At 41.8% G+C, this 12329-nt stretch overlaps 1 protein-coding gene across 2 annotated transcripts in view; it reads right to left on the reverse strand.

Annotated features, from left to right (window-relative positions):
* SUCLG2 (succinate-CoA ligase GDP-forming subunit beta) overlaps positions 1-12329 on the reverse strand; it is a 330026-nt gene that overhangs the window by 138971 nt on the left and 178726 nt on the right. The window lies entirely within an intron of this gene.

A 12329-nucleotide genomic window follows, 5' to 3' on the forward strand; every position in this document is an offset into this window, starting at 1 on the left:
CCTCTCTCACGCTTTCCTGTTGGTGTCCCACTCTACTTGAGATATTGCAAGTCTGGAAAATACTGATGTGATCAAGCTGACGGGGACTGTCGGGGAAAGACTCTGGCTGTGGGTCCCTGAGGTTATGGAAGGGCCAGGGGCCATCTTGAAATGAGGAAGAAAGTGTCATCCCTGTGAAAAGGTCAAGGAGAGAGCTGCCTTGCCAGCTGTCTGCACACATCAGTCTAAGGCAAACAACCAACAGAGAGTGAAATAATCTCAAATAGGTATGAAAATGGCCATCAGTGTTGGCAGAAGGCCAGAAAAACACATGTGCAAATGCCCAAACAACTGGGTGTCGATAGTTTGGGAGTTGGAGGGCCATCCCTTTCTGTGCATCTGAGGCAATTTTCTCCCATGACATACTATGTTTTGTCTTCCTGAACATTTAACCTCTGATTTGGACAGCAGAGACCTGGCCTAGGTCCATTCCTTTAGAGTGTGCTCAAATGGTTACCGAAAGTGACACTTTTCTAATTATTCTGTCAAGCATCAATCTCAGAAGTTCCCAGTTGCTCAGCGCTCTGACTGACAGGGCAATCAGCGCTTTACTTAAAGCATAAGCACGGACTTCTCCTGGCCTGCAAGAGCTCCCTACCTGCTGACAGAACAGAGCGATCCACAACTTGAAGAAGAGGAGAAGTTGTCACAGGAGTGAAATTTTACAAGTGTGGGAATTGAGCTTTTCTAAGCTGGCATTTCTTTGAAATGGGGACACTTCCAATTCCCAGGGGCATATTTCCAAATCTCACACATCATGGCTAGGATTTACTCTGCTTTCACTGTGTCTTCTGCAAATGCAATCAAAAGGTACAGCAAAACAAACAAACCAAACCCCCAAAACAATGTGTCAAAGACATCTGCAGCTCCAGACAGACCAGAATGCTCAGTGGTGGAACAGGAATCTAGACCATCCAACGTTCCAACCTTCTTTCTTACACACTGGGCTTCTGGGGTGGGGGCTGTGCAAGAATTGTCATTACAGGAGAAATTATTCTTAACTAAGTTTAGCTAAATTCCATTCATTTGTTTTCCTTTAGAAGTTGTCTCCATATATTAACCAGTGTTATGCTTCAGTTTTGCCCTTGGGAATTTCTGGGACAATATGTAGAATGAGAAATGAGATTGGTGGGTCAGTACATTTTGGCTGGTCTGAATGTGATGGTCAAGGTCTTTGAAAGTTGCCTTAAAACATGAGGCTGCATGCACAGCATGGAGTTCAAAACCAAACGGGACATAGAGGAGGACAACAGGTTATATGAGGAGTGAGAGCCACCAGAATAAATCAGAAGATGGGCTTTGCAAAATGACTGCCTGAAATATATTTTGGGGGAGAAGAAAGCAGGGCATCTCTAGCAAATTCCCTAAATACAAGCATACTACCCACCATATTTTCAGGACCCCAAAGGCTTGGATAAGAAGAAAGTAATTCAAAGCAGACAGTTTTTTCTTTATTTGAGAGAGAGAGAGAGAGAGAGAGAGAGAGAGAGAGAGAGAGAGAATATCTTAAGCAGTTTCCACGTTCATAATGGTACCGGATGTGGGGCTAGACCCCACCATGCTGGGATCATGACCTGAGCTGAATTCAAGAGTTGGATGCTCAACCAACTAAACCACCCAGGTGCCCCCAAAACAGATGGTTTTGTGTTGCCTAGATTAATACTAGCTAGACTTCTAACTGGCCTGTTTTCTTTCTTCCCTTTTCCACAACGTATACTCCCAGCTTTGTCTCTAATTTCATCATCCCGGTGCTTAGAGCCATTAAGAGGCTTACCATTTTATCAGAATACAATTCAAACTTCCTAATTTGGCCTACAAATTATTCCCTAGCCAGCCACAGCCTACCTTTTACCTCCCACTCAGTTCTCCTCACTGCTCTGCCCCTGAAACGTTCAGTTGCTTCCTGCCTTTGAACTTTTGCCCTTGCTTTCCCTGCTCTTTCCACTTAGCCTCAGATCACCACAGGTTAACTCCTTTAAATCATTCAGGCTGCAGCTTAAATGTCACGTCCTCCAAGAGGCCCTCCATGGACTTGCTCATATGACTTGCAAATACAGGGAGCCTGACTGGCTGTACTGGTGTCAAGGTCACACTGCTCCTGGTCTGTTCCCAGCCAGTGACTCGGTGTAGAGGGGCATTAAGGCAAGCCCATTCCCAGGAGACCTGAGACTTCTCTATCAGTGACTGCAGTTCCAGGTCTATCTGACAGCCTGGCCAAACCTTTCTTACTCTGCACATCAGTACAGGATGTGTCTGCACCCAACCTTCCTTCCCTCTTTCCCTCATGCAGGGTCAGACCTGCATCACAGTCTGATGGCTCCCCAGTCTCTTTTGGTTCTTTGCCATTCCCTCTCAAAGGTACTGCCTCTAAGAGAAACCCTGCACATTAATCCTGCCTTGGTGGTATCTAAGACCCTGACCAACATATTATCACCTCATCACCCAGTTTTATTCATCTTCTTAGCACTGAGCACTAAAGAAAATGACCTAGAACACCACCCAGCAATCAGCATTTACCAAGCCCCTTCAGGTAGTTCTGGGACAAGCTCAAGTTTGAGAAACAATGACCTAATATTATACAGCTAATGACAACCAGAGTAAGAATCAGGACTCAGCCTTGTGAATTACCAGTTTATTTCTCAGCAACTGGTAGTCTTAATAACACAATCCTTAGATGGTATCTTTGCAGAAGTACTTTACTTTAACAAATGAATTCAAACCCTTGTCGGTTTCTTAACTTTCTTTTTCTTTTAACAAATGGACATTAACTTACTAGGTAAGCTGAAGGAATTTCCAAAACACTGATCTGATCGTGGCTGAATGCCTCCATGTATCTAACCGGCTTTGTAGCTTTTAGGCAGTAAAAATAAACTTCTCAATTTATACCACTCTCCTCTGAGGAAACCTTAATCTGATGTTCTGCCATTACGAACGTGGGAGAGCTGGAGCACTATCAAGATGGCGTCTGGCAAGATGAAATGGTACTGAAGTTTGTCACTATCGATTTCTGTGTGGTAAAACCTGTGTCTTGTTCACTTTCTCCGTTTAGATCAAATGCTATGATCTCCAGAAAGAAACTGCTGAGGTTCTGGCGCACAGTGATGGCAAGAACTCAGGCACCGTGCAGGCAAGTATGATAACGAGACAATGGATTGATTACAGTCGGGAAACGTATGGGCGGTAAGGTATGAAATACTATCTGGCTGAACACCCAAGATAAAAGGATATAACATGCTTTACTGCTTATGAGGAGGAGGCGGCAGAAAGTTTCCTTTCCAACATAAATCCGTAAGTATCTTTTCCCCAGGGGCAAGGTATATTAAATCAGGTCCATTATAACTTTAGATACAAGTCAGAAATCTGAAAAGTACGAATACTTAATGCGTTCTTAAGAACTGAGAAAGGGAACTTCCACAATGAAATGAATTCAGAGACAAAGACCTTCCTTCCTAATTAATGACCTCTGGCCTTCAAGGCCATCTGCAGAATTTCAGAATGTTGTCCACAACTTTGTTTTTCTCTTACTTCCTCAGGTAGACGGTGTAAATACACTTAACTAGATCATTACTCTGTGGAATCTAAGGTTTACTATACTAGCCACAATCTCTTAAACGTTGCCAGTCAAAATAACAGCTCTGATGTATTTTTATAATCTGAAAAACTGAGAAATATGAAATTTTTCAGTTTCTCACACTTTTCTTACCAAGTGCAAAGGTTAGGTCAAAGCATGTATCATACCTGGTTAAGCTCCAGGGAGAACAACTTTGACAGGTGAAGTGAAGAAAAACCAGCTCCACTGCCTTCCTATAAACATGGAAAAAAGCTGAATTGGGAAAGCCCAGGATGACAGCTTTTTCAAATAGAGTTTTAGTAAAAGGATAATGTCTTTGGGAACTTATACTGTAATTTTACCTTGTACAAGTATAGGGTAGGATGTCGGTGAAAGGGAGTATTTGAAAATTGTAAAATGTTTATTCACTCAGCAACTATGTATTGAGTGACGGCTTTATCAGCACAACAGGAAATCCAAGAGTTACTGGAAGTGAATAATAACAAACAGCATGTGCTACAAGCCTGATGTCTGATCAGCTTATGTAATATTCCTAACGACCACTGTTTCTATTAATATGCCCATTTTACTGGCAGGAAAAAAATAAATGAGTCTTCCAGGAGTTAAGTCACTTGCCAAGGTCACATAGCTAAGGGTGGGTAGAGAGCTGGCATTCCATTCAAGGTTAATTAGTAAGTGGCCCGGCTTAACTACCACACGCTCTTGTCTGATACTGAGCTCAGTCTCCTGAAAAATATAATGCATGCTCTCAAGAAACTTGACTGGGGAAAACAGATGAGAGAGGAACAGTTGCTCAGCTGAGTGCTACATGAGGGGCAAATGTGTGAAATAAAAGCATGCTGGATGGTAACAAATTCTAGAAGATATTGGGGGGCACAGGTAGGAAAGGGAATTTAACCTAAGAAAAAGCAACAGACCGAGTTCACTTATATTTGTTTCCTAGCCTGATCTTATATTTGTTCAAGACTTTTCCCTGGAGCTATTCATTTATTTGCTCAAAAATATTTTTTCAGCACCTACTATGTGCTGATACAGTGTAAAACATGGACCCTGACGCCATGAAGGTCAGAGTCTGGCTGGGGAGCTTAGGCAGTTTTCAAAGATGGTCACCCAGTATCTTCTCCCACCACACGTGCTCTTCCGCACTGTGATTCTGCCACTCCGACATTAAGAGAGAGGGTCTGATTCTCTACCATGCCCTCGCCTCTGAATCTGGGCAGGGCCTGTGACAGCTCTAACAGAATATGGCACAATGACACAGTACTGGTCCTGAGGCAGCAGCTTCCATTCCCAGACTCCTGGAAGCCACTCACCATACAGGATCTTTCTGACACCACCAAGGTGTGGGAAGGCCACACCACGTGGAGGGATGAGAAGAGATATGAAGAGAAAGAAAAAGAGAGAGGCCCAGGAAGCATAAGGCACCACGCATGTAAGGAGGCTACCTTGGAGATCCAGCGACCAATGGCTGCAGCTTCACGGCAGACTTTGCATAAGAACCACACAGCAGAATCCAGGGAGCCCACAGAACCATGAGAGACAGGATTCCTTCTATCCAAACCCACTACGTAGGCCTGAGGGTGGGTTGTTGGGAAGCAATGGATAATAGGAACAGAACTGAATACAAAGTTACCTAAATGACTACATAATTAAACTAGAAGGAGAGTATAATTTGAGAAGTCCTAATGGGAAACAACCCTCACCTTCAGAAACCGGGTCTGTGGGGGTTTGCAGAAAGCTCGCTGCATAGCTGCAGTCAGGCTGAGTCCTGAAGAATGAGGACAAGAAAGAAAAACATGAGAGGAGAGAACATGGGGTGGAAAGAAGAGGATGGGGATGTGCTCATACATTCCAGGAAGGGAGAGAAGATCAGTGACCAACTGAACCAAACTGGAAAACAAGAACAAGAACAAAAACAAAAACAAAAGGCACAACGCGGTCTGGAGAGTTGGCAGGTAGTGGCTCACAAGGAGCCTCGTAAGCCATGGTGGCTGGTGGGCACTGTGTCTTAAGCATAATGGGAGCCCAATAAGAGGAATGACCAAGACTTGTGGTCACTGTAGGTGTCACTGCAGGTCTCAGGGGAAGTCAACAGGGAAAATGACTGGACATGAGGACTTTAAGATTCAAGAGCAGAATGCCCTGAAGTGAAACTCAGCCTTTATCTTAAGTGCCATGTTGCTGTAAGGTTCTTAGCTAAATAAAATAAAATACTAAATTTTAAAAAAAGGAGTACAGTGTCCAGGAAATTTAGGGAATTTACTTTCTCAATTCGAACTTTACAATTCACAAAATGAGCTTAAGAGTATAGTCCGCACATAAATCTGACCTAATCCAGGGAGCAAAATGTGGCTAAATTTAATAAACTAAAAAAAATAAAAGAAAAGGAATGGCGTGGTGTAACCAGCTTAAATGAATTTTTCACATTTCATGTGGTTTCCTCAGGCCCAAGTTAGCTAAAAATGAGCACATAATGAGCTTCTTCTACTTCAGCTTCTGCTCCAGCTGTCTGCTCCTGCCCAGTATGTAAATCCAATTTCTCATCGCATTTACGTGCTTTTCTCGAAAATGCCCATGTTTTCAAAGACTGCCACTTAGACAGACAGATAAGCTCTGCCATCACTGCCCTACACACCGTCCTCACCTTGCCCACCAAACACGTAACACAGGAGAGCTCTTTCCAAGCACAGCTTCCGCACATCTGAAAGACTCCATCCCTCTGCCACGAGAGGGCCTGCTAATGGGTGACAGGTTGTGCAGAAAGGGAGACCAGCACTTTACTGCCTAAGGCCAGAAACCACAGGAACTTAACATACCGTGATGAGAAAAACTCGGAGACCATATATGTTGCTAATGGTGATGGGATCTGAGTGGTATCCATCTGTTTTGTTCGCTTGCTTTCGTGTATTTGCGAAGATGAAGAAATGTTCAAGAAATAATTACTAAAAATCATAGTATCAGGGTGCTCTTACGATGATATTAAAATGACACTTGGCCACAGCACCCGGGGAGTCTAGAGTGTCTCAGCGTGAACGCTGAAGTGGTCACACAGGGTCAGCGGGGGAAACTATGGGCCATCGAAGTAAGGCAAGTGAAGGTGACTTCTGTAATTAGCTGAGGTGACTGCACTCAGATCTTATTCAGGTTGAATGACAGAGCTGAGGACTTCTTTAGCCAAGTTAAGTTCAAGATATTGAAACATCATAATTGCTCCCCCATCCCCCAGGCTCCAACTCCAACCCTCTCAATCCAAGTTTCTTAATGTACGACTCCACTGAAACCAGAAAAACTCACTCTTCTAGAGTTACAGGAAGAGTAGCCAGACAGAAAGAGAACATTTAGTATTTACTCCATAAATGGCTCTGACTGGTCTCGTATTTACTGGTCCTGCCTTCTGTGGAGTAGGATACAAAAGAAGGAGGGCAAGAGAAATGAGGAGGAGGAGGAGAGGAGAAGAAGGAAACTGATGTGGCCAGCTTTAGGGGAGAACCTTGGTCTGTGTTACATGCAAGGAGGACCTCGGAAAGGGACCATAACATGTATGAGCTCCAGACCTTTTAAATGGACACTTTGACTCCACCCACCAGGTCACTGGCCAAACAAACGTGCTTTAATGACACAAATCGGATCCATGGATTTCTTCCTCACAGCAATTGTGAGGAAAAAAGTAGATGCACGAAACTAGTTCCCCCAGAGGCCACAATGTGATTAAGAAAACGTATTATACACACACGCACACACACACAAACACACAATCATCCTAACTGCTGGGGTACCGGGGTGGCTCAGTCGGTTGGGCGTTGGGCTCTTGATTTTGGCTCAGGTAGTGATCTCACAGTCTTGAGATTGAGCCCCATGTGGGGCTCTGTGCTGAGGGCAGAGCCTGCTTAAGATTCTCCCTGTCCCTTGCTCTCTGTTCCTCCCTCCTCTCTCTAAAATAAGAAAAAAAATTAAAAATTTAAAAAAACCATCCTAATTACTACCAAAAAAATGTTTTAAAAATCTTCCATGTGTATAGAATGCCTGATGGTCTTGATTTAAGACATATAAAATGAGTGAAAAGAATTTAATGTCACATTAGACACTGATACTATCAGTGAAAAAAATCAAGTCTAGTTTCAAACTCAGAGAACATACATGTTGCTAACGGTGTTGGCAATCACTAGTTTGTCCACGAAAATCCATAACGTGACTCCAACAAGAACAAAGGAAATAAGTTCTTTCTTCACCTCTAATTTGAGGCAATTTTAACATAGTAATATTTATCTCTTCAATACATGGAAAAGGTAAAGTCTAGAAAGTTAACATATTCTTTGTTTACTACTGGCATATATTAAAAAAAGGAAATTTTTTTTAAAAAAGATCATATTTCCTTAATTGCTGCATGCAAAGTTTATAGCAACCACAAAGTGTCATGTATTTTGTACCAGATCCAAAATCTGATAAGCACACATTTACTACAAAATATACTAGATTGTTATGTGATTTTTTATACTCTACCATGGACTCTGTTTAGTGGGTTGTCTTATAATGAAACACCCTTGATGATAATAATTTGTTGTTATCTAACTGTCATTATTACAGTAAGATTTATTTAGTTTAATTATATACATACTCTCAGAAGACATCTGTTAATGTCTAAGCATCTATTTGTTAATTGGTTTTATTTAACATTTGGGATCATTTAGCAAAATGCTTTGTTCAGGGAATGATGGAAGCCAACCAAGCTCAATTAATTAAATGGTCACCAGATACCATTTTAGGGTAGGACAGCAAAAAAGAATATGCTTTTATGTATAGGTATAGGGTTAAAAAATTAGAGTCCCACATCTCAAAGGGGGGAAAACGCCACCAAAGCTCCAATTCCACTTATAAATTTATACCACAAAAATATTTTTTAAATGACCACATTATGATAAGAACAAAAATAGGAAGCCAGCTTAATGTCTTAACCGTAAGAAAATAACTACGAACACAAGGGTGTATTCACGTAATGGAACACGACATGGCCACTAAAAATCTTGTGGCACAAAAATATTTAATGATGTGGTAAAATGATTTCAGTACATTGCTAAGTGGAAAAAAAAAACAAAACAGTACAATCCCCATTTAGTGTAGAGTCAGTGTACTTACACAGAAAGAAAGAAAACACTGGAAACACACCAGATCCTAATGAGAGTTATCTCTGAGCTAAAAAATTAGGGGTGACTTTATTTTATTGTGAGCTTTTCTATATGCCAAATCCTCCCTAATGACCATGTATTAAATTATGGAACTCAATTATTTAGGAAATGAAATAAATCTCATAGACACTTAACTCTAAAACTAAAAAAAATATCAGTAGTTTAGAAATTAATTTATAATTCCAAAAAGAATGAGCATTGAGGGATACGTTTTAGACAGGTAATCATTAGGACTCTTGACCACACAGTTCAAAGCATGTAAGAGGAGGCACTGCGACTTTATTTTGGGGAGAGTTTTGTTTTGACCCACCTTCATGATAAAAGGCATTGTGGTTGGGAAGGACATAAGGCTGTTTTCTTGAGATAATTCTGAGTATCGGCACTACCAGCCCTGAACTCCTCAAGGCTTGCCAAGCACAGCAATAAAGCCATGAGTGTTGTTTAATTAAAACCATTTCCTTAAAGTAAATGGAACACGAGTTCATACTGCCAGTCCCCTCCCAATTTGCAAAGCCTGCTCGGCTCTTCTCTAAGGGGGCTACTGCTTCTGTCCCTAGTGATGGCAAATGGTAGAAAGTTGGGGTCATCTTCCTGGGTCCATTAGGTTTTAAGAATACACTGCCCAGCAGAAATTATGATAGACTTGGACAAAGTACGAATATACTAAAATTTTTCGGGAATTTATACATTGTGAACGTTGAAGAAAGGAATACTGCTGTGTTCAAATGCCTCAAAATAACCCCTGTGAAGGAAGCTCATTTGCTCTGTTCTCGTTGGTCTCACTCTATGGATTCCCACGGATATATCAAAGAGCTGACAGAGAGGAGACAAGACTTGATTTACTTGGTGACTATAAAGGGTTTGGCCCCCTTTCAGAAGAACATGCCAAATCCTGCTACATTTGCTGAGACTTAACTCGTCTGATGAGATTGCTTTCTTTCCTATTTAGACGGTCTCACCCAATTTTCAGATACTGCTTCATGTGAAGTTTTAAAACTGTTTTTTTAAAGAAGCTTCACTTAAAATCAGATTTAGACACATACTTTACTGGCTTAATGGAACCTTCCTTTAATTTGTTTTTACTTTTGTTTTGTTTTGTTTTCAATGCCCCATACAAGCATCCAGGTCACTCATGATTCTCATACTTATATTGGATCCTTTTCCACCAAAGGCATTTCTCCCTCAGAAAAGCCCCACTCCTGACCTAGGAAGGGGAAGAGACACAGGGGTGCAGGCTAGGATTCCATCTCTTTCCAGCTACTGACAGAGTGGACCCCACAACCCACACATAGCCAGACTCCATGTTCCCCAACCTCAGGACTGCTCACTCAGGACAACACCTAGCTCCAAAGGCCCTTTCTTTCCCCCGGTCTGAAAAGATGAGAGAAGGAAAGGGAGAAAGGGTGCTACCGAGGAATGAATTTAAAACACAAACCCAAATACTGAAGACTTACTAGTCATGTTTCTTGCATTAGTGCTAAATAAGTAAGTGTAATTAACAAAATGCCACCGAGCACATGACTCAGAGCAACCGACTCACGGCTGGTGACCCCTGAGAAAGCATGCGCTTTAGTTAAGACTACTTCCTATTAGCAAACTAGAAAGAAACAGGATATAAACCCTAGCTACCTTAATCAAGACATGAATACCTCAAGGGTGAAAATGTTTCTCCATTTGTAAAAAAACAACAAACTGACTTCTTTCTCATCACGGTAACAACGGTGAGAGAAACTTCGAGTTTCCCTTCCATGTAACAAAAGACGTGTGGTTCAGGAACTCTGATTAAAGGCAGATACACAGTTGAGAATATACAGCCCCAAAGAAGAGTCCAAGAGCAAAGCCTCCAGGGAGCAGTAGGAACTAAACAATTAGGAGGATGTCCTGGAACTTGTCAGCTCCCTGTAACCTGTCCTATGATGTGTCTTCAATGAAAAGACAGGCCTTGTCGTCCTTTACATTAAGTGACTTGCTGAGCACGAAGCTTTCAAGTTCTCCCACCACCCAGGATGTACTTTGCACATGCATTTCCTCCAGGTGTTCCCTGATAACTGTTTTTTTTTTTTAATTTTAGAGAGAAAGGGTGTGTGTGTGTGTGTGTGTGTGTGTGTGTGAGAGAGAGAGAGAGAGAGAGAGAGAGAGAGAGAGAGAGTGTGTGTGTGAGAGAGAGAGAGAGAGAGAGAGAGAGAGAGATCTGGGGAGGAGCAAAGGGAGAGAGAGAGAGAATCTCAAGCAGGCTCAGCCACACTTAGTGAGGAGCCCGATCTGAGGCTCAATCCCACAACTTTGGGATCATGGCGTGAATTGAAATCAAGAGTTGGGACGCTCAACTGAGTCACCCAGGCACCTCTGTTTTTTTGTTTGTTTGTGTTTTTCTTTTGAAGGTCCATGCAATTATAAACCTAAAATACTGCCTGGAAGGATATCTTCATTGGAATAAGATATAGAAAAATCTCTTAGAACCTCAGAATTTGAACAGGCATTCTTTATGTCTCTCTTTCAACCACTGTATAATGACCCTTTCGGTTGGAAAGCTGCATGTTTAAAAAAAAGATCTAATATGCATGACAAAAATACTCTGCAACAATTTCTAAGCCCCTGGTTTTTACTGCTGTCTTTATACCTGCACTGGAGTGTTATTTAGCCTCATCCCATACATCAAAGTCACATCAGACACACATTTAATTTATATAAATCCAACTATGCAGGCACAGGGACGGAACAAGCAAGTGAGCAAGAAAGAGCCAAATCTAGTGGGAGCCCCCAACACCGGTCCATTCAAAAAACACAAGTTGCTGAGGGAGGTGAGAGGGAATGAGCTCCTTTGCTCACAGGGCACTGTATAATCCAGTTGGTATGAAGAAGGACTAGAGGCAGGCTGCTTGGGTTTGAATCCTTGCTCTACCACTCACGTGTGTGATATGGCAACTTTCCTTTGGCAAGTGAGGAAAGTGCCTCACTTTCTTCATCTGTAAAATGGCCATGATTTATTACCTATCTTAGGTTTGCGGTGAGGAATAAATGAGTTCATATTTGTAAAGCCCATAAACCAGTTCCTGGCACATACTTAATGCCTATGTCAGTGTTAGCTGCCATTATTATTATTATTTATTTTATCCATTAACTTTGATAGTTAATTTTTTTATAATTGAAGAAAAATAATTACTCATTGTGCACCATATTTCTGCCACTTTGCGAGGAGTCGGGAGGGAGTGAACAAAACAGAGACCATCCTCCTTGTAGGAGTTTATAGTGTCAGGGGCCAGACAGACTTTAATAAAACATTCCACCGGTTTTTTAATTATAGACCACAGTGGTGAGGAATGTCATGGAGAAGGATCAGCGTCTCCTCACCCATACTAAAATTTATGAGTGGACTTAAAAGGATTTCCAAAGTTAAGTTTGATTATAAATTATTTTTGCCTTCTGAAAGGTCTTTTTAGAGCCTCACCTACATGTGAGATGTGATTACAAGGTGTAGTAGCTGCAGTAAGTTAGAGACGTGCAGACCTACAAGTAGGGATGAAAGTGAGCTTGTA

This window comes from Panthera pardus, unplaced genomic scaffold, assembly GCF_024362965.1.
Source record: "Panthera pardus isolate Hobbes unplaced genomic scaffold, ASM2436296v1 HiC_scaffold_8, whole genome shotgun sequence".
Taxonomy (NCBI): domain Eukaryota; kingdom Metazoa; phylum Chordata; class Mammalia; order Carnivora; family Felidae; genus Panthera; species Panthera pardus.